This window comes from Gekko japonicus, unplaced genomic scaffold, assembly GCF_001447785.1.
Source record: "Gekko japonicus isolate JY-2015 unplaced genomic scaffold, Gekko_japonicus_V1.1 scaffold599, whole genome shotgun sequence".
NCBI classification, from domain to species: Eukaryota; Metazoa; Chordata; class Lepidosauria; order Squamata; family Gekkonidae; genus Gekko; species Gekko japonicus.
The window spans coordinates 200,457-224,415 of record NW_015172571.1 but is presented as its reverse complement, the minus strand read 5'-3'; positions in this window follow the sequence as shown (position 1 = coordinate 224,415).

Sequence of the window (23,959 nt, the reverse complement as noted above, 5' to 3'; positions counted from 1 at the left end):
TGGTGACTCGCAGGCGGGTGCGCTCCATCACAGCTCTAATATAAGCACCCCACAAACGTGCCATGGGGGGTCCGAGTTGATCTTGGACCCCCCAGGCCCCTTGGAGGGGGGTCATAGCCTGAGGCATGAGAGGTGCCTCTCCCAAGGCAGAAGCCAAAAGATTGAGGCACCTGTTTGCCCCGATAGGCCCCCGCGGCATGGAGTCAGCATGGGACCAAGAGGTGCACACCGGACAGAGCGCACAAGGATCCCAAGGAATTATCTTCTCTATAAGCGCAATGAACGCAAGTACAAACGTGAGTAAAGCCATGACCCAGCAAACAACCAATAAAATGCTAGCAGTAAAGCCATCCCAAAGCCCCAAACAAGCAGAAGGGGGAGGGGAATGCCCGATCCCAAAAAAGATCGAATTTAAAGCGGGAGGCTGAAAGGGTGGCTTGAAGGAAGCGGATTACGATGGAGTGTGTGACAGACTATCAAGAAAGCGATAAATCATCAGACTTACGGAGAACGTTTGGACTTTCCTCTTGTATAAACCATGACTCAGCGAATAGAAAAAAATGGCTCTGAAAGTGAAACTTATAACAGGAATGGCCAGCACATCATCGCTGGCTACCAGTCCGGAAGCAATCATAGACTTTCCCAAACTGATTGCTGCAACTTTACGCAGATGACCAACCTTCGTGACAGGCTGAATACGTTGCAAAAGGATCTCAAAATTTCAGCGAGAAAGAAATAAAGCAGATGTTCTTGAAGCAACAACAGAAAGTGGAAGATGGACCTGAGAAAGTGGAGGAAAATAAAGATGCAGAAGGAGAAGAAGAAGAAGAAGAGAAGGATGGGAAAGACTTTGATACTATCTCGATTAGTCTGGCTGAACCATTTGATCCTGAAGCATTTAAAAACTAATTTGGACTTTGACAGGAGGAGAGGAAAATGAAAAAAATAGTTTAATTTTGATAGCCTGATGTTTATTCTTAACTCATAACTTTAAACCAATGATATTTACATGATAGCCAAAGAGATTGTGATTGTTTACGTGACACGGGAATGTTCCAGTCCCAATACATAACAATAATCAATAATTTGAGGATTAGCCAAGGGAGGGAGCATTGGGTTACAGCTGATGGCTCCTTGTTCTTCTCCTGGGAGTTTGCTCACATGAGTTTAAGTACTTAGAGAGGCAGCATGTAGGATAGCTTAGTACTAGCTAGGATGTTTATTTCTGTTGTTATCCCAGTTCCCATTCCCTTATTAGTAAAGAATTTTCTAAAATGAATATACATGTGTCAGCTGCATTAATCTTACTCTGCTTTACTGAATCTCAATACCCAACAGAATTCACATGCACAAAAAAGCCAATTGTGCTATACTGCATGGATAAAAAAGGAATACAGTGACTCAACCTGCCAAATAGTCAAGAACCAGTCAATGAACAGTTATTGAAAAATCAGCTTCCTGGTTGATGACTGAGGATGTGAGCTCAACCTGCCAGTTAAACTGGAAGGTATCCAAACAGCTCTTCATACAACAAATGACGGGCTGCTGGAGCAACTGCCCTTCACCCTTGCATGATGTGCCAGGGGGCTCGCCTAGATAGCACAGACCAGCCTGGCCTCATCAGAGCTTGGAAACTGAGCAGGGCCAGCTGTGGTTAGGACTTGGATGGGAGACTACCAAGGAATTCCAGGTAGAGTTGCCAGCTCTGGGTTGGGAAATTCCTGGATAATTTGGGGGTGGAGCCTGGAGAGGGTATGGTTTGGGAAGAGGAGGGACTTCAGCAGGGTACAATGCCATAGATTTCACCTTCTAAAGCAGCCATTTTCTCCCGGGCAACTGATCTCTGTAGCCTGGAGAACAGTTATACGTCTGGGAGATCTGCAGCCACCACATGGAGGCTGGCGACCCCAAGTCCAGGGTTGCGACACAGAGGCAGGCAATGGCAAACCACCTCTGCTCATCTCTTGCCTTGGAAACTCCACAACGGGGTCACCATAAGTCAGTTTCAACTTGACGGTTCGCTTTGCTTTTACCATAAGCAACCCATCTTATTCTTTCCATCCCTAATAATGGCTCAACCAGTCCAATGATGCCTAACCATCCCATCCCTCAGGATCCAACATGAAACACGCAAAAGAAGAAGAAGTCCCTTAGCACACCACTCATAGAGAATATATTTTTTTTAAAAAAAAAAATCCTGTTTGGGCCCAAACGGATAAATTAATGTCATGCTATGACACGGAGAATGAGTTAGTCAAATGCATGTGCCAAGTGCCCACAGTGTTGGAGGGAGTTTTTTTTAAAATGTTCTATGTAAGCCTCGTCCCCATAGGCTGGTCAATGAGCAGTCCCAGCCAATCCAGTTGCATTCTTTCTTTGGACACAGAAGGGGCCGGGACAACAGCCTCCATGGTCTTAACATCCAAGAACAGACTTTCAAAAGAGGCTAAAAGTGTTTCAGAAATATTTGCAAAACTTCTCACAGGGGTTCTACACAGCCTCATCTTGTTCTTAAATGAAGCCAGAAGGCATTATTCACTGGACAATTGGGATGAACAAACATGATTAGGACTGAACAGAAGCTTGTTTGTGGCCTAACTGGCAAACAAATGTAATTTATTTTACATCACTTAGCTGACTTATCATCATTGTCATCTTCACTCCCCAACACCACCTCTAACTTCCTCATTGTTAATACCTGTAGTGCCAAACCATGTCCTCAGCTGGAGAGACCAGAGTTTTTCTGCTCATGCAGAAGCAGTTAGCTCCCTTCCCGTTGACTGGGTATTTCCCTTCAGAGTATGGAAATGTTCTGACAGGGCAGTGGGAGTTACAAGCTTTCCTTGAGTGCCTGAGGATACCAGTGCATTTCTGATGAGCAGCTGGTCATTCTTTCAACTCCCTCCACATCTAAACAAGCTGAACACAGTTCCAGCTCGCCCTCAGAGCTCAGTTTGCCTTATGAAGACTGATCCAAAGGCAGAGTTTGCTCAGTATAATCAAGTAACCTGAAAATACCTTTTTAAAACAAAATTTATTTTAGTCCTCAAGTCCTGACTGCGGAGTTTATATAAGCACCAGAAGTCACATGTTCCAGCAAGACATGGTGCATATTTATGCCACCAAATAGTTGAGGCAGACATTAGATTCAAGCTTCAACTCCATTCACAGTTTACAGAATGTACAGGTTGAGTCTGGAGCAGATGTGAGTCCCAGGTTCTCCTCAGTTCCCGTGTTCATGGTGCCTCTTTCAGATTAGGATCATGGTGGATATGAAGAAAGGGGTTTAGCCTCCTCTACCATGCTCTTGCCCTGACCTGGACAGCCCAGGCTAGCCTGATCTCATCACATCTCAGAAACTAAGCAAGGTCAGCCCTGGTTAGTATTTGGATGGGAGACCACCAAGGAAGGCCAGGGTTGCTATACAGAGGCAGGCAATGGCAAACCACCCCTGAACATCTCTTCCATTGAAAACCCTATGGAGTGGGCATGTCAGTTTTGATTTGATGGAACTTTCAACCCCCACCACGCATGCTCTTTCTCTGACCCAAAACATCCTAAGACAGCACAATGTATATCCCAGGGAACTACTTCAGAATGAGGAGGAGGAGTTGGAGTTGGATTTATACCCCGCCCTTCACTCAGAGTCTCAGAGGAGCTTACAATCTCCTTTCCCTTTCTCTCTCCACAACAGACACCCTGTGAGGTAGGTGGGGCTGAAAGAGCTCTGAGTGACTGACCCAAGGTCACCCAGCTAGCTGCATGTGAAGAAGTGGGGAATCAAAACCCAGTTCTCCCAGATTAGAGTCTGCCACTCTTATCCATTACACCAAACTGGCTCTTGAAGGATGGAATGAGAGGCAAAAATGACCCTGGGGAGTCTGCCACTCTTATCCACTACACCAAAATGGCTCTTGAAGGATGCAATGAGAGGCAAAAATGACCCTGGAAAAGGACCCCACTCCTGATCTGCCCCCAGCCCCAAAGGGAAGAAGCAAGCTTGTCACAGGCCCTAACAGCTTGCATGCACCCATGTATCATGGGGAGATGGCCCCTGTACATCTCACAGGGGTGAGAGTCTGCTGGCTGCTGTGAGGTGGGGAGTAATTGTTTTGTAGCAGCGACAGCTCCCATGCTCCTTGTGGCTGGTGGTGCCTGCTGGTTCCAAGGAAGTAGTGTTATCAGTCAGACCCTTCCTCTTGTTGAGGGGCAGTTTATAGCTAGAAAACCATAAATACCCCTCCTCCAATATAATCTCAAATATCATAAGTACAACACACTGCCCAGCCCAAAATGACACAAAATGGATGCCTGCCAGAGACAGGCCTTGATATGTAGTTTAGAAGTGTGAGTCAGAGCAGCTGGCGAGCGAACAACATCCTCCGCACCCTAGAGAGACACATAATTTAGGACAATGGGTCTCCCAAGAACCTATTGCTTCACCTTGTACTAATCTCATCAATGCCCAGCCTTACTTCCCTTCACCCATTTACCCTAATTAAGTAACACAACATTACTCATCAAACCTGGTAGCTTTTCCCATTTGGTACTTACAGGGTCTCTTCGGTTCTGAAGGGTCATCAAGAACCATTCACACCTATTGTTCACCTCAGAGAAACCCATCAAACTATCCCAAATCATTGTCCATCTCCAAAAAACCTATCAATTGTTTGGGGGCAAATATATCAGCTTGCCCCAGGGAGCATTTTGTCTTACATCTAGAGTCCGTAGCCACCAGTGTGTGTATGCGTGTGTGTTCTGGGACCCGTACGTACAACCCCAAATCTGTTTGGGCCGTCTTTTCTTCTCTCTGTGAAATGTTGGTCATTTTGCTGCTGTCTCTGTGGACCTCTTTCTTTGAGACTGGTAATTATAACCTTCCTCAAAATTGTTTTCTCCCTTCTCCTCCCTGATTTCCTCTTATCTAGTTTGTGTGTTTTAAGTATGTTTGTGTGTGTGTTTTGGCCTTTTATTTCTCTTTTAATAAAAAAACTTTCTGGCTGAACAATCTGCCTGGCTTATTTGAGAGTTCTCTTAAGGGAAAAGTCTCTGTAAACATTGGTGGAGAATCCCAGTTACCCCCTCTGACTCTGCCTCCTTAATGCTAATTCTCCCAATTAAATAGGAGACTGCCTATTTGGGTAACAGTAGACACTGTCACCACTGCCAGTGGCAGTACCTGCTCATCTAATGTGAGGCAGAGCCCCCCAACATGCAGTGGCAGTGGCTCCCTCTACGTCATGCTGAGCCACCCTAAGATCATGATGCCCCCCAGCCATTGCCCCCCTAGGACTTTCCCCACTGGACTTAATGACCAGTACACCCCTGAATGGATTGGAGGCTCAAGCCCCTTGTCTGTGCACACTATGGTCTTGACCCACACTGAAAGAAGAAGAGTTGTTTTTTATACCATGGTTTTCTCTACCTTAAGAAGTCTCAAAGCGGCTTACAATCACCTTCCCTTCTTCACAACAAGTACTTTGTGACGTAGGCAAGGCTGAGAGAGTTCTGAAAAAAACTGTGACTGGCCCAAGGTCACCCAGCAGACTTCACATGGAAGAGTGGGGAATCAGACCCGGTTCTCCAAATTAGAGTCTGTCACTCTCATGATGACTCTCATTGGGCACCCTATGTATGAGAATCAAGAAGAACTCATGTCTGGCTGTTCCACAATGTGGGGACCCTAGAGCCAACCATTGCATTCTGTAATGTGTGAATCTTCATGTTTCATTTGACTTGGATACAACCACCATGCATGTTGTTCTGAAGATAACTGAATTAACTCAGATTTGCCAAACTGGGCAAGTTCAGGAGATATCATGTTCTGGGGAGTATTGAGTAAGAAGCAGCAGTTCTGTCAGAAACGTAAAATGACACGTGAAGGTCTAATTGAGACATTTGAAGCAGCAGTAACATCCTTTGCAAAGCAGGTAGCAGTTACAGGTCTTGGGACCACCCTCATTCAGTGCCGGAACGTAGTGAAGGGACAAAAAGACCAAATAGCCCTTTGTGGAATCAACAAAACTCATATGACAAAACAGGGAGAAAGGTAGGGTTACCAACCTCCAAGTGATGACTATTACAACTGATCTCCAGGCAACAGAGATCAGTCCCCCTGGAGAAAATGGCCACTTTGGAAGGTGGATTCTATGGCATTCTATCCCATTGAAGTCTCTCCCCAAACCCCATGGGCCCCAGATCCCACCCCCAAAACCTTCAAGTATTTCCCAACCTGGAAGTGACAATCCTAAAGGAGGGGAATAATTCTGTTCCCTTCTTCTACCTCACTGCAATCCAACAACCAATGGGGCTATTACGCCAAACGGGTTCCACAACCCTGTGAATAAATTTGCCTGAGGTCAGACAAGACTAGTGGGGGAAGGTAAGGTAGCTAAGAGACACAGGCCTGCACTGGAGTCAACGCCTTGGCCAGTTTGTTGGTTATTTGTCAATGCCAACCTGCAAAATTCTCAGAGCTGCAGTTTCTCTCATCTCCATCCAAGACAGCAGAAACTCTCTATGAGCAGGATGATGAAGCTGAAACTAAGAATCTGGTTGAAGAGAGACCCATTTGGGTGTCAACTCAGAAGGGTTGCCAAGTCCTTACCTGCTGCCGGTGGGGGGACACAGCTTCTTTGCCAGGATCTTCTGGCATGTGTGCACCGTGATGACATCACCCAGAAGTGACATCACCATTCTAGGCACATTGCCAGGGGGATGCTCTAGCATTCATCCTGAAAACTCTATGGTACCAAAGTTTTTAGGCTGAGTGCTAGAGTGCCCTTCGGCAATATGCCCAGCGCAATGACTTCACCTCTGGGTGATGTCATTGCGCTGGGCACGTCACCGCGATTCTGGCATTTTAGGGGTGGGGATCCTCCCATTGGCTGATCCGGGTTGGTGGATCGGGGGCCCCTAAAGGGGGCAAACCTCTGCCCCCCCGGGGAAATGGCAAGCCTGCACTTCAGAGAAGTGGCTGTCTTTTAACTTTTGGACTTTCTGAGTGAACTGCTGCTACTAGGCTTTTTCTGGTCAGAGGTCCATCACAGCTTCCTTCAGTCAAAGATCTGGCCACATAAATACCCACTCTATGAAACACAAAAGCAATGATTTGTCAGACTGCCAATGCTCCCTCTAAGCTGTGAATTCTTGTGAGCAAAAATTCTACTTTGTGAGCTACTGGCATTAAAGTTGTGAACAAGCGATTTGGCCGCTGCGTAAATTAGTTTGCTCTGGAGCCATCTTTCCTGAGCTAAGACAAAATGTGTGAGCTGGAGGCTAAAAAACCGTGAGCTAGCTCACATTAACTCAGCTTAGAGGGAACACTGCAGACTGTAGGTAGTTGTTTTTTTAAAAAAGATTACCCTCATCTTCTGCTGAGATTTCATTAAAACTTACATGTTCAATGTATAACACCCCCCCCCCGGTCTATTGTTTGTGTAGTTCATTCATTGCAGAAAGACCTTGATAAGTATATAAAGGAGTCATTTACCTTGAGACAAGACAATGACAGCTAAGATGTGATGAGATTCTTCACCAACCAGTAATTGTTTCTTTTTTCCTCTAGTGGGGGAACCAGAGCTCAATTTTGTTTTGGAGAAAACAAAACAAAAGCTTTATTTCCTCATTGACCCACAACAATAAAATGAGGTCAGGCCATATGAGGATCCTGTATGTCATGCCAGCGTGAGAAACATATGGGGTTGATGTGCTGATACATGGTAAGTCAATGAATTAAGTTCACAAACTGTAGTAGGTGCTACCATTCTGCAACTGGACCTTCTGTTACAGGGGAGGACTTGCTGACTAAGACACATCCTCTTTCTCAGGGAGGGGTGGTGCTAAGGAACATACCACTAAGCAGGGCTATTTTTGGGCAGGAACGCACAGGAACAGAGTTCTGGCTGGCTTCCAAGTTGGCCACACCCAGAAGGAATGCATTAGCATAATAGGCCACACCCAACAGCAGAAACTCATTAGGATTGGCTACATTAGAGGTGTGTGGCCTAACATGCAAAGGAGTTCCTGCTACAAAAAAGCCCTGGGTTTGGACAACAAACAAGATAAACAGAATAAGAAGGAAAAGGTGGGTGTGGCTGGATGAGCACACTTCTGGTAACATGGGGTGTGTGGCCTAATATGCTAATGAGTTTCTGCTGCTGGGTGTGGCCTATTATGCTAATGAGTTCCTGCTGGGCTTTTTCTACAAAAAAAGTCCTGCCACTAAGAATGCTTCTGTGAGCGCTGTATACAACATCTGTGATTGTGCAAACAGTAAAACCATGCCAACTGGCTATGCTCAGATTTCGTTAATGAGAACAACAAAAGGTAGAAGAAGAAGAAGAAGAGTTGTTTTAATACTCTGCTTTACTCTGCCTTAAAGAGTCTCAAAGTGGCGTACAATCTCCTTCCCTTCCTCTCCCCACAACAGGCACCTTGTGAGATAGGTGGGGCTGAGAGAGATTTGAGAGAATCCTGACTGGCCTAAGGTCACTCAGCAGGCTTCATGTGGAAGAGGAGAAGAAAAAGAGTAGGTTTTTATACCCCACTTTTCTCTACTTTAAAGAGTCTCAAAGCAGCTTACAATCACCTTCCCGTCTTCTCCCCACAACAAGCACCTTGTGAGGTAGGTGGGGCTGAGAAAGTCCTGAGAGAACTGTGGCTGGCCCAAGGTCAGCCAGCAGGCCTCATGTGGAGGAGTGGGGAAAAAAACCTTGGTTCTCCAGACAGGCTTACCAAGTACTTACTGCGATTCGGTGGGGGACACATGCTTCTTCCCAGGACCATTCCCGCGGGGAAAACAGACGCGCCACACCATGTCGTCGCCAGGAAGTGACGCTGGGCGACGCTGGTACCATCGAGTTTCCAGCCCCATTGTCAGAGAGTCGCCCAGCGTCACTTCCTGGCGATGGCATGGTGCAGCGTGGGTGTGTTACAGGGAGGAATATTCCGGCCGGGGATCATGTGTCCCCCGCCGAATCACGGTAAGTACTTGGTAACCCTATCTCCAGATCAGAGTCTCCTGCTCTTAACCATTATACCACCTTGGCTCTACTTTAACACTAATTCATTTTGAAAGATAGATTTAAATATGGTTGCAGAGAAAATAACTGTCTGAGGAGTGTTGACATTGGGATGTAAGAGAATACTCACATGCCTAAAAGCTGAGTGTGTAAACCAGGGGTCATTTCGTAGAAAAAGAGCTAGGGGGACTCATTAGCATAACTCATTAGCATATGCCACACACCCTGACATCACCGGAAGTGTGTCCTCCCCACAGCCGGCGGCGACCTCCAGCGGGCACCAGCAGGGAGCTCCAGGCCCCGCCCTCCCGCACCTCACCCGGGGGGATGGCGTCCCCCCGCGTCCCCCCCCAAATGACCCCTGGTGTAAACACTGTTGTGTAGCTACTACTACACACAGCAAACTTCAGCCTGCTGGTCAGTCAATCCAATCAACAATAAATCATCGACATCTGGTGATCACAAGGTGGTCCAAACAGCAGGAGTTCAAGCATCCCTTATAAGGATCTGACCATATTCTTCAAAAGTTATCAGCACAGCCTGGGAAACTGCCATATTTGTAATGACTCTCACCCTCTTCAGGTAACATCTGAACTGAGTCTTAGTTTTGGTCAAATTCATGCCCAAACCTGAAATCTAAAGCCTGTGGTTTGACTAAATGTAAGAGTATCAATATAAATGTCTCAATGTAAATGTAAATGTCTCAATGATTTGCACAGCACACTTTGAAGAGGTATCTTATGCAAATAAGCATCAGTTACATGAACACATGATGTTGCCTTATATTGAATCAGACCCTTGGCCCATCAAAATTAGCATTGTATACTCAGACGGGCAGCAGCTCTCCAGGGTCTCAGGTGGAGGTCTTTCTCATCACCTACTTCCCGGTCCTTTTAAATGGAGATGTTGGGGATTAAACCTGGGACCTCATCTCAAGCAGATGCTCTACCACTGACCCACAGCACCTAATGTCATAGGGTTGCATCACAACAGTCTGCTCTGCTAATATTGGCATGTTGTTCTCATAATGCCTAAGCTAGGGTTCTATTTTATAGTTTGCTACTTAATTATTTTTGTACGTATGTTTTAATCTTTACTTATAGATTGTTTTACTTGTGTTGTGAGCTGCCCTGAGACCTGTGACCTGGGGTGAGGACACAGGGTATAAGACTAAAAATAAATAGAATAAAAAATGCAATGAGCCTTCATCAAGGAACCTTCATCAGATGAAAGAAGCTCTTCAACTAGAGGAAGGCTCCTTGTGGTGGAACCATTGGTTGAGTGGACTGGCAGGATGCCACCCCATAGTAGTCACTTTTAAGGTACTGTACTGAGTGGTACTGTTGGATACCCGTAACAAGCACAGATTCTTTTTTTCTTCTAATTTCCAGTCTGCCTTACCAGAAGTAACGTGGGCTATCAGTTTGCTTCTGCCACAGCAGATGTCCAGCATGAACAGTAATGCACGGCAGAAGCTTCTTCATTAGAATGATCTCAGGTGAAATTGGATGTGAATTCAAGGGTTCCTCCTGAGGAAAGGCATTGGAAGCATTTCAAATGAAGCCAGAATTTGGCTCAGAATAGCAAAATTTCTCAGACAGGTTTCAAAGACACCAAAAAAAGCATTTTGATAGGAATAACAAAGCATCTTGTGAAGGTTTTCCACATCCTAGCCTTCAGTATTGTCAGTTCATGTCAATTTGCCCTCAAAGAATCCTGCTGTATGATGTCAGTTTGTGAAGTCCATCAATTAAGAATGGATGTGCAGTACAGTTTTTGGCAGGAAAAAGTCCCTACAAGGTGACATTTTACTGTTATTCTCTTGTGACTACACTTTTCCTTTGAAAGAGTTCTTTTTTTAAAAAAAAAACCTTCAAAAGGTGGTTTAAATATACATCTAATAATATGGGGAGAAGCTCAAGACAGCTTCATGAAGACAAGTCATGAGGGAAATGATGGTGATTGTCACAAACAGGATCAGGCAAAGTACGATCTCTGTTCCTGACAATGGATGGTCCAAACTTTAGTGACAGGGATAGTACCACATAATGTAATCTCTGTCTCTCTCTTTCTCTCCTTAAATGATAGCCTGCTGGGGCCCTGCAGGGAGCAGAGATCTAGGCACATGGGCCTTGGGGCAATCTCCCATTTCGGTCTTGGTGGAGTACCCTGAGGAAGCAGCAGAGTGCATTAGACTTATCGGGTTGCCGGCTTCCGGTCTGGCTCCCGCGTATGGCGGACGCATCCTCGGGTCGCTCCCGAGGGCGCCTCGCCCGCCCGCGGTGGAGGAGGGAATCCGCGCGAGCGGAGACCCGAACGAGCCCCTCAGGAGAGAGGAGCTCGGATCCAGGGCGCTTTAGGGCGCACTAGGGGGGGAGTCGCTCTTTCGGCTGAGAGGTCGGAGAATGAGGCCCCCGCCATGCCCTGCCCCAATGGACCTTGCTGCGTGAGCGACCCCGAACGGGGTTTAGCGGAGCCACCAGACGTCACCGAGTGATAAAGCGACCATCCGCAAAAATGGAAAAAGAAAAGATCGGCTTAACTGTGAGTTGTCAAAATGCAGAGAAAAAGAACTAAAAACGTTTTCCCCCCCTCCCAGCGAAAAAGGCGAAGAGGTTAACCCTCCATTTGCATAAGCGAAAAAGAAAAGGAGGGGGGGAATGGATCGAGCGGACAGTGATGTTTTCCTTTGATGTATTTGAAACAAAGTGGGAAAAAGTTTTGTCTCTCTGGAGCACATTTTAAGAACTTTCTAAAAGTAAACAAAAAAGAAAAAGATGTCGGAGCTGGGCAAAAGCGAGCGGAGAAGAAGGGAGGGACTTCCGTCTGGGCATTTGCTTGTGTGCGAGAGCCGGCTGTTGAATGTTTGGACTGTTTATGGCTGTGAATCCGACGGGAGTTTTGTAAAACGGAAAAGTTTGAATTGTGACAGCGAGAAGTGCCTGGCAAGCGCTTATATAAGTCAACAATTGCGAGGAGGACCCATAGAGAGTTTGGGAGCGGATATAAAAGCGAAAATGAAATTAATACCATTCTCAAAACTGGGGACCTCCGGTAATGGCATGAAAAGAAGAGGATTTATAGTGCATGAACTGAGAGTATTAACAGCAACCCGAAGGAGGATCTAACAAGCCGGAAGGAGAAGACAACAGAGGAAGCTCCTCCACGTCAGCGATAGTAAAAGTACCCAGCACGCAAAGAAGCGGTTCTGAATGTGCACAGAAGAGATTTTTTTTTATTAACAGAAATTCAAAGGAACATTACTAACATACTAACAGAGAACTACATGTGACAGGACTAAGAAAAGAAGTTTGACAACACACAGAAGAAGCCCAAGAAGATTAATTGGACATTACTAACAGTTTAATTTACCAGTTTATATATCACTCAGCTTTCTCTTTCTCCCACTGTCTACCCTTCCCATTTTTTCTTTTAAGCGAAATACCTCCCCTTTTTAGGGGAGCCAATAAAATCTTTATTAAAAAAAAAAGACTTATCGGGTTGCCCACTGGAGCAGGTCACTTCTGGTAGCCATGCCCACAATGCTCCGGGAATTTCCCCAATCTCTATGGTCTTTACCATAGAGAGTGGGGGAATTCTTAGAATGTCATGTGACATGGTGGTATCACATCACTCAGAAGTGATGTTACCATGTCATTTGATGCTCCCCTTTCCTATGCCCCTCCCCCAAAACTCCTGGGATTGCCAGACACAGGCTTGGCACCCCTAGACTGCACGGTCATTCAAGCTCTCCCTGTTACTCAGTGATTAGCACTAGAACAACATGCCCTGTCAGTCAAGGGTTTCAGATTGGGTCTTCAGGGACCAGAGAACTGTTGGACTGTGCTGTCCCAACACTAGCCTTGCTGATAGGATTACTTTGTCCAGTACCCCCCAAAAAAGTATTGACATAAAACGATTATTTTACCAGAATACCAGACAAGTCTATCCAATCCATTGATTCCACTGTGAAAATAAGATTGCGTGTGAAATGCATTCCAGAAAGTTACTGCATAGGGTCGGTGTTTTTCAGTCAGAAGGCCTTCAGCCACTAGTACTTCGCTCCATCTGATACAGTTTGCCTCAGATGCTCCTACCTACCGTCTCTCTTTCTCTTCTGCAAAGTAAAATATTTATTTGCCTGATACGCAGGATTCTCAGGTGCCATAATTAAGGCTGGGGGAGATTGCATTCTGTTAAATCATTTATTGACTTAATTAAAAGGGTAACCTTAATCCTCCTTCCTCAGAGCTATGCTTTGAATAAAAATCACATTACAGAGGCATGGAACAGATAATAAACCAAAGACACGCTAGTTAAAAGGAGCAGGAACCTCCCTCCCTTCTTCCTTTTGAGTAATAACTGACTCAGTCATCTCCTGAATTTACGGCTAAGGAGAGGGTGGGAATACGCTTATCCAATTTATGCTACCGAGCAGTTGCCAATTCTGGCTTGGGAAATTCCTGAAGGCTTTGGGGAGGATAGTCTGTAGTCTGGAAATCAGTTGTAATCCCAAGAGGACTCCATGACCCACCTGGAGGATGTCAACTCTACTACAGAGAGTGTCAGAATATCCTAAGCCCTGTTCCCTCTTATCTTTCTGCGGTCTTCTCTCTTTCTAAAAAGAAGCTCTGTTTCCTTCAGGGAAGGGCTTTTTACTATTATTTATTTTATGTTAAAAATGTATCATCTTGCTAATAGCCATGGCTCTCAAAGAAGCTCAAGAACACTAAAGCTAGCAGCATGTAAATCAGTTAATTAAGGTTCTAACTTGAGTTTGGGCTTGAGTTTTCAAAGGCCTTGTCATCTATCTAGGGTTGCCAGCCAGTGGTTGATTCCTAATAGAAGTGGTGGTGGGGAACATGGAGGTCACTGTCATGTTGATGGCATGACATCACTTCCGCATTCAACTCTTATCATTTTACCATAGAGTACCCCCTGAATCCTAGAGCAGCTGGACATCCCTTCATGGTTCACTCTGGAAATGATGTCATGCCATTAATGTGACAGGGTTCCCCCCATTTCCCCACTGCTGGCCTACTAAGGGGCAGAAGGGGTCAGGGGGACTACTGGTAGGAGTTCCGCTGCTATAGTATTCAGCTGGCAAATCTACATCTATCATGGGCAGTGTTCCCTCTAAGCTGAGTGAGTGTGAGCTAGCTCACAGTTTTTTTAGCCTCTGGCTCACACCTTTTTGCCTTCGCTCAGGAAGGAAGGCTCCAGAGCAAACTAATTTATGCAGCAGCCAAATCGCTTGCTCACAACTTTAATGCCAGCAGCTCATGAAGTAGAATTTTTGCTCACGAGACCTCACAGCTTAGAGGGAGCATTGATCATGGGTTAAAAAAGTTGAAATTCATGAGCATGCTGAGAGTTTTATTTAGCTAAGTGGCAACACTCAAAAATACTTTTCCAATTAAAAAAAAGGATGAATACATCTGAATACATATTCAGCCCCTTCTCCTTTTATCTCCCTTCCCACCCCTTTCTCAGTCCCAGCCCTGCTTTGAGAATGCTCTAGGAAAGGATAGCTTCCACTGAAGCTCCAGGTTTCTATGGATGCTACCAGATTACCAGAGAACTGTCTAGTTTCCAATCTGGATATTAATGCTTTCAGTTGGCTTATCCTGTCAGTGTTCATGGAGGTCAGGAGACACATCCACATAAACCAGCATGGCTTTTCAGGAATTCTTTGAACAAAGAAGGGAAACAAAGTTAACCCTGAAAACTAGGATCAAGAACCTGAAAAGGTAAATTAAACTGAGTAGAGGGCCAAGAATTAAAACTTAATGTATAAATGATGTGTAAAAATACATGTATTTATCTGTAAAGGATTAAATATATATATATAGGGGCCCAATCACACTTCATGTAAAAATTCCAAAATCATATATACACAAGGGTCAATGGACTTGACCTGATGCATTTCAGTCTGTTAGGGCCTTCTTCAGAGGTCAAACACAATGAGGAACAAATTGGCTTATACCACAGTACATAATACAATGCAATTATACAGCATAGATGCAAAATGGACCAGAAAGGAATTATTCCAGAGTGGAATTACTAGGCATAGAATGGACGTGCAAACAAGGCCTCTCAAGATCCAATCATATGCCAAATGATGTTTCACTGATATTAATTTCTGGTCCAGAAGGTGCTTTTCAATAGCTGTTCAATCCAAGCCAAAGTGTCCACACCAAGATTGTCCTTTTAGCAAAGAGCTTGTATAGATATGATTTAGGAATTTTTACATGATTGGGCCCCTATATATTTTTAATCCTTTACGAATAAATACATGTATTTTTACACATTATTTGCACATTAAGTATTAATTGTTGGCCCTCTACTCAGTTTGACTTACCTTTAAGGAATGCTTCCATTCATTTTAGAAACAAAGGTTCAAAATGTTAGCTATCTATTTGTGTGTGTGTGTTTTTTTTTTATTGCAAACATAACGATACATTACAGAGTAGCATTCCTTGAATTTGCAAAAAAGAGACCCTAACAAACTAAATCTCTTAGTCTTTGATGAAGTGGTTTCCAGATTGTCTCAATATGTTTCACATCCCTGCCATTTCTCAGTGCCGTCAACTTAATTAGTATATATCTCTCTTTATGTTTGTTAATCCATTCTTCGATTTGGAGGATTATATCATGCTTCCAATGCCTTGCAAAGACATTTCTGGCTCTGGTAATTCAGTGTAAGACAATATCCTGCAAATTCTTAGGAAACATAGGTATGTAATTAAACAAGAGAATGCCCATATAAAAAGAAAAATCCAAACCAAGTCCTAAAAAAAAGGAAATCTAAAATGTTATCAGTGCATGGTTGTTGATAATTTCCTTACAAGTTTCTCACTGGGATCCCGCAGTGAGATTTGTTTTGTGTCTGCTCTTGGCAATGACTGCACCAAAAAGTTGGAGGACGATCAAAGGAAAAATCTTTTTAACCTAACCCTCATGCCAAGATTCACTCAGGCTTTCTTTTCAGACAGCATCATAGTTTCTCAGAGAAAGATGTTGCAAACCTGTCAGTGGAAAGCAGAACAAGTTCTTTTTTTTTTCTTACTGAATGATTGGGGCAGGATATAGCCTGTACATTTTACCTCAGATCTCAAGACTGAGAAGTCTCAGAGACACAATTTTTAAAGAAATGGGAATTAGGGCCAGGTGAAGACCCATACAGGAATCATGGGGATTCCCAGTATCCCAACATAATTCAATCACACCATATGAAAGGTTTATCCAATGACCTCTTTTCAGAGGTCATGTCCTCTTTTTTGGGTATCCATCCTCTTTTGGGCTTTTTTTTAAAAAAATGATGAAAATGTCCTATTTTGGGGTTGGGAAGGCTGGGAATATTCCTAGTTAGTAGCAATTATCATAGCTTAAACAGTAGGGATATTGTTATAGTTATCACTTGTTTGAAGTAGTCAGTTGGGAAATATGTCCTCTTTTTTGCTTTTCAAAATATAACACACCTAGGTAGAAGAAGAAGAGAAGAGATTGGATTAATACCCTGCCCTTCACTCAGAGTCTCAGAGCGGTTTACAGTCTCCTTCCCTAACTCTCCCCCACAAGGGTTGTCAGGTCAAGGATGGGAAATAACTTGATTTTGAGGGTGGAGCCTGAGGAAGGTGGGGTTTGGGGAGGGGAGGGACTTCAATGAGGTGTAATGCCATAGAGTCCACCTTCCAAAGAAGCCATTTTCTCCAGCTGAACTGATCTCTGTTGCCAGAAGATCAGTCGTAATAGCTAGTGAGCTCTAGCTACCACCTGGAGGCTGGCAACCCTAGACTTAGGTGAGGCAGAAATTTTTAAATACCTTTTGTAGTAACCCCACAGTACCTGGTATCAAAACAGAACAGAACTTTATTAGAACACTAGGAATAAGGCCTGTTGTGGAAATAAATACGAGATCTAGAAAGAGGCTCTGGGAGATGCCTTGGGCACTCAGTGTCAATTTGCTGTGGTGACCTCAGCAGGGTATGATACCAAGTCCACCATTTTCTCCAGAGGAACTGAAGAACAGTTGTAATTTTGAGTGATCTCCAGCCCTCACCTGGAGATTGGCAACAATGGTTCCCCATGACGGAATGGCTGGTTTGGAGGGTGGAGCCTATGACACTGTACCTGTCTGAGGGCCCACCACTCCTGAAACCTCACCCTCTCCAGGCTCCATCCCTCGCATCTCCAGGAATTTCCCACCTGGAGTTGGCAACCCTATTTCCTTCCCAGCAAATCATCAACCTACCTTTATTTTCCTATCACTCTTTAGCTTTCCACCCCCCCTCACCTGCAGCCTCTACCATGCTCTGAAGCCCTGACTGCTACGTCACATTGGCTGTCATACAGGGGCCATCTCAACAGGATATAAGGACACAGAGTCCACCATTTTCTCCAGGGGAACTGATCTCTGCCATCTGGAAAGCAGTTGTAATTCTGAGTGATCTTCAGCCCTCACCTGGAGATTGGCAACAATGGTTTCTCCCAACAGGCACTAAGGGTACTTCAGAACACATTTTACCTCAGAACAGCAACAGCAAACTGTATAGAATGTTAGAGGCAAAGGCCTCTAACAACCTCTGTGCTCTGAGGCAAAGGCCAATCAGGCCACATATGCAAATAACCTCTGTGTTCTGAATGGCTATGGGGGGGAGAGGAACAGCAAACTGTTTAGAATGTTGGAGGCGAGACTCAGGCAATGCAGCCAGTGGATAGGGAGACCCTCTGAATGACAGATCATGGAGCCAGACCACGGTAGAGTTGCCAAATGGCACTTACCCTTGTGGCAGGGGACTCCAGCCCGGATCCCGGTGTGTGCGTGCACGTCACAAGGAAGTGACATCATGATGCCGGGCATGCTGGGGCGGGGCCACAGCCATTTGAGGGGAAAACTCTATGTTTTCCCCTCAAATGGCTGTGGCCCCGCCCCCAGCGTGCCCGGCGTCATGACGTCACTTTCCTGTGACATGCACATGGGGGTGGGGTTTCCCCCAGGGCCCGATTTCGCCGCGGCAGAAATCGGGCCTCCAAAGCGGAGCCCGATTTGGCAGCCCTAGACCACGGAGCTGTTCAGCAGTGTGCCACCACCACCAGAAAATTATTATATAGAGAGATAAGCAAGGCCTGATCTGGGCACTGCTAGGCCATACACCAAAAAAACAACAACAACAAGGGGCATGTGAAACTAAAGCAAAGGGATCATGGTAAAATAGCCATACCATACAATGGTAAAATAACCATACCATACAATAAGGGAACATCAACAAATTCATAACTGCCCATGCTATAACACCCCCCTCCCAAGTGGAAAAGCTTTATCAAAATTCATGAAACCTCCTTCCATCTCCATCAGGCCTCACTCCTCACTTTCCTAGTGATGACAACACTGTCCCTTTCAAACAGTCACCACACTTTTATCAAAGATAATGCTCTGTGAAGATTCACAATAGAGTGTGGGGGGGGGGGAACTGGCATAAATCCTTATGTACAGATATTCTTGAACACCTTCCAAAAGGCTTTTTCTCAAACTATTAAAGTGAAGTGAAAAAAAGAAATAAATACAGTAAGTTAAAAAGTCTGCAATGAGTTTTTTTAAAAATACATAAAAGTAGCACAGGTGAGGAATCAATACCTTATTTCTCTTGCTTTTGGTTCTTAGATGTTTAAAGATACTGTCACACTGACAACAGCCTGAGGCTACAGCTTTTAATAAAACAACCTTTATAGTAGGTTTTGGAACTCCATTCCTCACTGGTTTAAGAGTGTTGAGGGTTATTTGTTTTCTTAATTTATTGCAGTACAGTGGTGTACTTGCAGTGAGATTCATATTCATTGGTTTAAGCTAGACTTCATGATGCTGACATTCATTGCTTACAGTCTGGCTTGATCCTGGAAGTTAACTTTGGCATTTTTCTGACCCATGTTGCTATTGGAAAAGGAAAAGGAGTTATTAAATGCAGCCAGACACCTGTGTTCTCTATACACGTGTCCATGCCAATACAGTCCTACACTTCAAAATGAGTCCGCTGGGAACAGGATTTCAGCGGGAATTTTGGCCTGCTGAAGAAGGAGGAGCTGAGAAAGTCATGTTCCATGGGTAGAGCCAGTTTAGTGTAGAGGTAAAGAATGGCGGACTCTTATCTGGAGAACTGGGTTTGAATCACCACTCCTCCATATGCAGCTGCTGGGTGACCTTGGGTCAGTCAAAGTTCTCTCAAGAGCAGTTCTCTCAGAGCTCTCTCAGCCCCACAGGAAGGGAAAGGAGATTGTAAATTTGTAAACCACTCTGAGACTTCAAGTGAAGGGCGGGGTGTTAATCCAATCTTCTCTTCTCTTCTTCTACCAGTTCCAAGTTGGGAAATACCTGCAGTTTTGGGGGTGGAGACTGAGAAGGTGGGGTTTGGGGAGGGGAGGGACTTCAGTGAGTTTTAATGCCATACACTCCACCTTTCTAAGTGGCCACTTTCTCTAGGTAAAATGATCTCTGTCACCTGGACATCAGTTGTAATCCCAGGAGATCTTCAGCCACCATGTGGAAGTTGGCAACCACCATGACCTGAAGTCCTTGTGACTGTGGTAGTCCTAAATGAGGGGACCAATGGGTGGCCTGTCTTGTCCAAAAACAAGTGACAATCCACATAAAACTTTTTAATTAGTATAAACCATAAATTCCCTACAACAGTGTACAACAGCCTTCTTTCATCGGAGGATGAGAATGACGGCATCCAGCAGACCATTATTGACCGCCTGGCGGCAGTGGAGGAAGCCACAGGCGTGGCACCTCCTTCAGCGCGGCCACCCAATGGAGCCCGTGGGCAAAAAGACACCCATGCAGCTGCTAACAAACAGTTTCAAGCTGTGTTAATGCGTTTGTCTATTGTTGAAGGGCGCACTACCACATCCACGGCTAGTACTGAAATGGCCTCTGTGAGTTGGGATGAAGGTACCACTTTGGCGGCAAAGACTTCGGATCAGCAGAGCCCAGCGGAGCCCTTGGCTGGCCCTTCATCGGCAGCTGGTAAGTGCAGCACACAACACACTGGTTGCACTTGGCCATGGGGCCGTCCGGACTCAGAGGGGTCAGGTCCTATTTCTCAGAGCACCTCAACATGTAGTCACATGTGGGGCCAGGCTGGCGGTGGCATTCCATCACCTAATGCTGTTCAGTCCTGCTGTAAGTCAGGGTCAACACAACACTGTTGCAGCTTTAGTACACCATGGTGGAGTGGGCCCTCCCCGTGCGGAGTCTCTTATGCTGGGGCCCATGCAGCTGCCCTCCCCTTCGGGGACCTCGCACTTCTGCTGGGTGATAACTTGCTTCGCGTCACTAGAGATAGGATCTGCAGGGGTGAGTTTGTAGACTTTTTTTGCTCCTGTATCATGAATTGGAGAAAAAGGAGAAAGAGGATCTCAAAGAGAGAGTCAAGGAGAAATATAGAAGGATGAAGGCAGGGCCGGCTCACCCGCTAGGTGAGCTACGCACTCGCCTAGAGTGCGAGCCGCCCCCCTGGGTGCGGAAGGGTGCGGAAGGAGAGGCAGGAGCGGCTGGCACACTTGGCCAACATGGCAGAGGGAGGCAGCGGCGCAGCCCGCAGGAGCCTGGCGCGCTCCCAGCACTAGGAGCCAGAGGAGCGCCCTCCATGGAGCCAGGTGCTGCCGGGGCACCAGCACCACCACCACCAGCAGCAGGAGGAGCCGCCCTCACCGCCCCAGTGTGAGCAGCCAGGCGCCCGGGGAGGAGGGAGTCGCTGTGCAGAGAGACATGCCGTCAGCCCTCACAGAGGGAGGGGAGCGGCAAGGCGCCTTCTCTCTCGGCCACTGCTGGGAAAAGGAAGAGGAGAGCCGGGAAAAGTCAGTTTCACTTTCGCTGCCCTTTTCAACCTTCCAGCCGGTTGACAAGGTTTCTTGGGGTGAGGAGGACGAGGCGCGAGAAGCCACACACCAATTGACAAAGCACCATTGACAAAGCACCAACTGCTAGGGTGCTAGCGAGATTGGGTCTTGCGGGGCGGCGTTTTTGTACCCATTCCTTCTGGATTGGTGCTGCTTTGACGGCGGCAGTTATGGGATATCCTGCGAGAGATATTAGGAGGCTGGGCAGGTGGCGCTCTGGGGCTTTCAGGGCTTACGTGCCTGGTCAGTGAAGATGCCTTGGTAGTGGTTGTTGGGCTTTAGGGCCCCTTGTTAACTGTATTTTTCATTTCAGGTTTACTTGCCCAGCAGGAGAGGAAGTCAATTTTAACCTGCGGGCACAGTTTTATTTTTTGGGCGGCTCACCGCACCAGACGAACCCCAATCGGCTCGCAGCTGGGACTTAGCCAGTGAGCCACGGTTGAGTGGCGGGGTAGGCGGGGTTTGTTGTTTGAAGAGAAGGTCGGCCCCGCCCCATATGTTCTTGTCCTGCATTTAGGGGGTAATGATTTGGGCCTGGTAAAAGGGAAGGCCTTAATCATTCAAGCACGTGAGGATTTTCAGTTGATTATTTGGTCAGCCATCATTCCTCATAGAGTTTGGAGGGGAGCGGTGAGTCAACTGGCCATTGACAAGGCTCACCAGAAGGCAAATGGAGAGTTGCGCAGGAGCCCTGAGGGCAGCCTGGGTGTTTTTCTGCCGCACCTGGCAATACATGTGGGACATGCCGAGCTGTACCGACAGGATGGTGTTCACCTGTCTGAATTGGGCACGGACATCTTCCTGGAAGACCTATGGCAAAAGCTGAGGGGGGCCTTGGGCCTCCCGGTGGGCGCTAAGGCCTAAGCTGAGGTTTGGCCTTGGCGATGGCAGTTGGAGGGGGTGTTTTCGCCTACCTTGCACTTTAGCAGTGGTGAAGGTGTTTTCTAGGGTGGGGTCGGCAGATAGGTTGGTCACTTTTCAGGCAGGGTTCTAGGCGGTATATAGGTTGCGGTACGGTGAGCACCAGCCGACACTCATTTATTTGGGTTGAAGGGGTCTTGTGAGTACAGCCTTTGTGCCTTGTGGCATGGGGCTGGGAAAACAGACTGCCTTTGGGACCACCCCGCTTGGGTCCTCTCTTTGAGCCCAGTGGCTCGGGGGTTGGGCTACGGGGTTGTCCTGCAATGGCTAGCCAGCTGGGAGGGAGCCACTGATTATGGCTCCTGCCTGGGGCAGGGTGACTCACCCTATTGGGAGTTGAGGAAGGGGTCTTTGACCCCCGGACTTGACCATCCCGCTGACTGTTTTGGCCCTTGCCGTGGGTTCCAGTTGAAGCTGTAAGTTAAATAAAGTGGCCCGAGGTTTAAATCCATTACCTGTGTCTGCCTCATTATTCCGGCTTGGGTGGCAACAAAAGTAGACACGAGGCATGTAATTACACCAAGGATTTCACAAGATGTTGTCAAGGTGGCTTCAAAAGGGGATGAGCCAAACTCATGGGGGAGATAGTTTTGGATGGGAAGCCATGTTGATCTGCCATAGACCAGATAGATACCAGTCCAGTAGCCCCTTAGAGACCTTCTGGGAGCTTTGACTCAAGAAAACGTATACCTTGAAAATCGTGTTGGTCTCTAAAGTACTACTGGACTCAAATCATGGAGTAGTTTATCCATGGCTATTAGCCACAATGGCTAAGCTGACTCTCCATGTTCAGAGGCAGAGTGGGAGCATCAGTGTGAGAAGGTCGTTGCCCGCATGCTCTGTCTTCTCAGGGACAGGATGCTGGACTAGATGGACCTTTCACTTGATCTAGAGGGACTTTGGCCTCGGCCACACGGGCAGGAAAATGCGGGGGGGAGGCGTGGCTGTTTGCCCCGGAGCAAACTAACATGCGACTGCGCGATCAGGCGTCGGGTTGCGGTCCCGTCGAGCTCCCGTGGTTAGGGGGGAGGTGCCGATCACACGACATGGCAAAGAAGTGGAGCAGCGCGGCAAACGGGGTTGTGGGTTTTTTAAAAAACTGGAATATGCGCATGCTCCGTTGGGTGCTTGTGCGCATTCGTGGAGACTTGGGGGGGGAACCCTTTTTGCGAGGGGACATGGGCGGGCGCTGGAGCTACCACCGGAAACGGTATCAGACGCCCGCCCTTGCCCCGCGGTTTCTGGAAACTAGTACCTCCGAGGTACTAGTTTTTTACCCCGCATCTTCGGCGGGAAGCCTCGGGTGCGCCACGGGAGCTCTATGCTTCCCAGATGTGGCGGTGAGATCATGCCCGGAAAATCCACCTATCTTCCGTCTCTCTAGTGTGCCTAATGCTCCATGTGACCGGGGCCTTTGATAGTCTTCCTTTAATGCTCAGCCCATCTGCCTTTCAGTGTTCTTACTGAGAGCATCTTCCCTTGTCCCTCACTTGAGGCAGAAATGTATCAGACGTTGTATCAGCAATCTAGCTTTGCATGCAGAGGGCCCTGCTGCCCTTTGGGTCAAGTTCCATAGTTTAGGGACTGATTCACACCAAGTATATTTGAAAAATGCAGTGCATGTCACACAATTTTCAATGGTGGGCTGTCACACATAGAACAAGGATCCTTCTCACACTTCCAGTGTCAGTGGCAAGTGGTGCACACAGCTTCTCAAAACTCAAACTTATAAAAACACACATACGCTTAACAATGCTGCAAAAGAGACTACACGGTTTGGCAATTATTTCAGTTGAAGTTGCTGAAGCATCAGTGCTTGACCTGAAGGAATTGGTGACTAAATTTGCTAAAGAAAAGGCACCAAAAATAAGATTCTGATGTGCCTGGAATGGAAACGTTAAAGAGACTTAAATTTTCACATCACAATTAACAGGATTTTTCAAAATGCTTTGTGACCTGTATTTTTCTGTTTGAGAGAGAAAATCAGAGGTTGTATTACTTGTTCTCACAATTAGCAATTTCAAATTTCAAATTTTTAATTCTTCCTAAAATGCATTAATTTTTGAAAATTGGTGGGCGCACGGGGGGGGGGGAGTGCCAGAAGGTAGCCTCGCCTA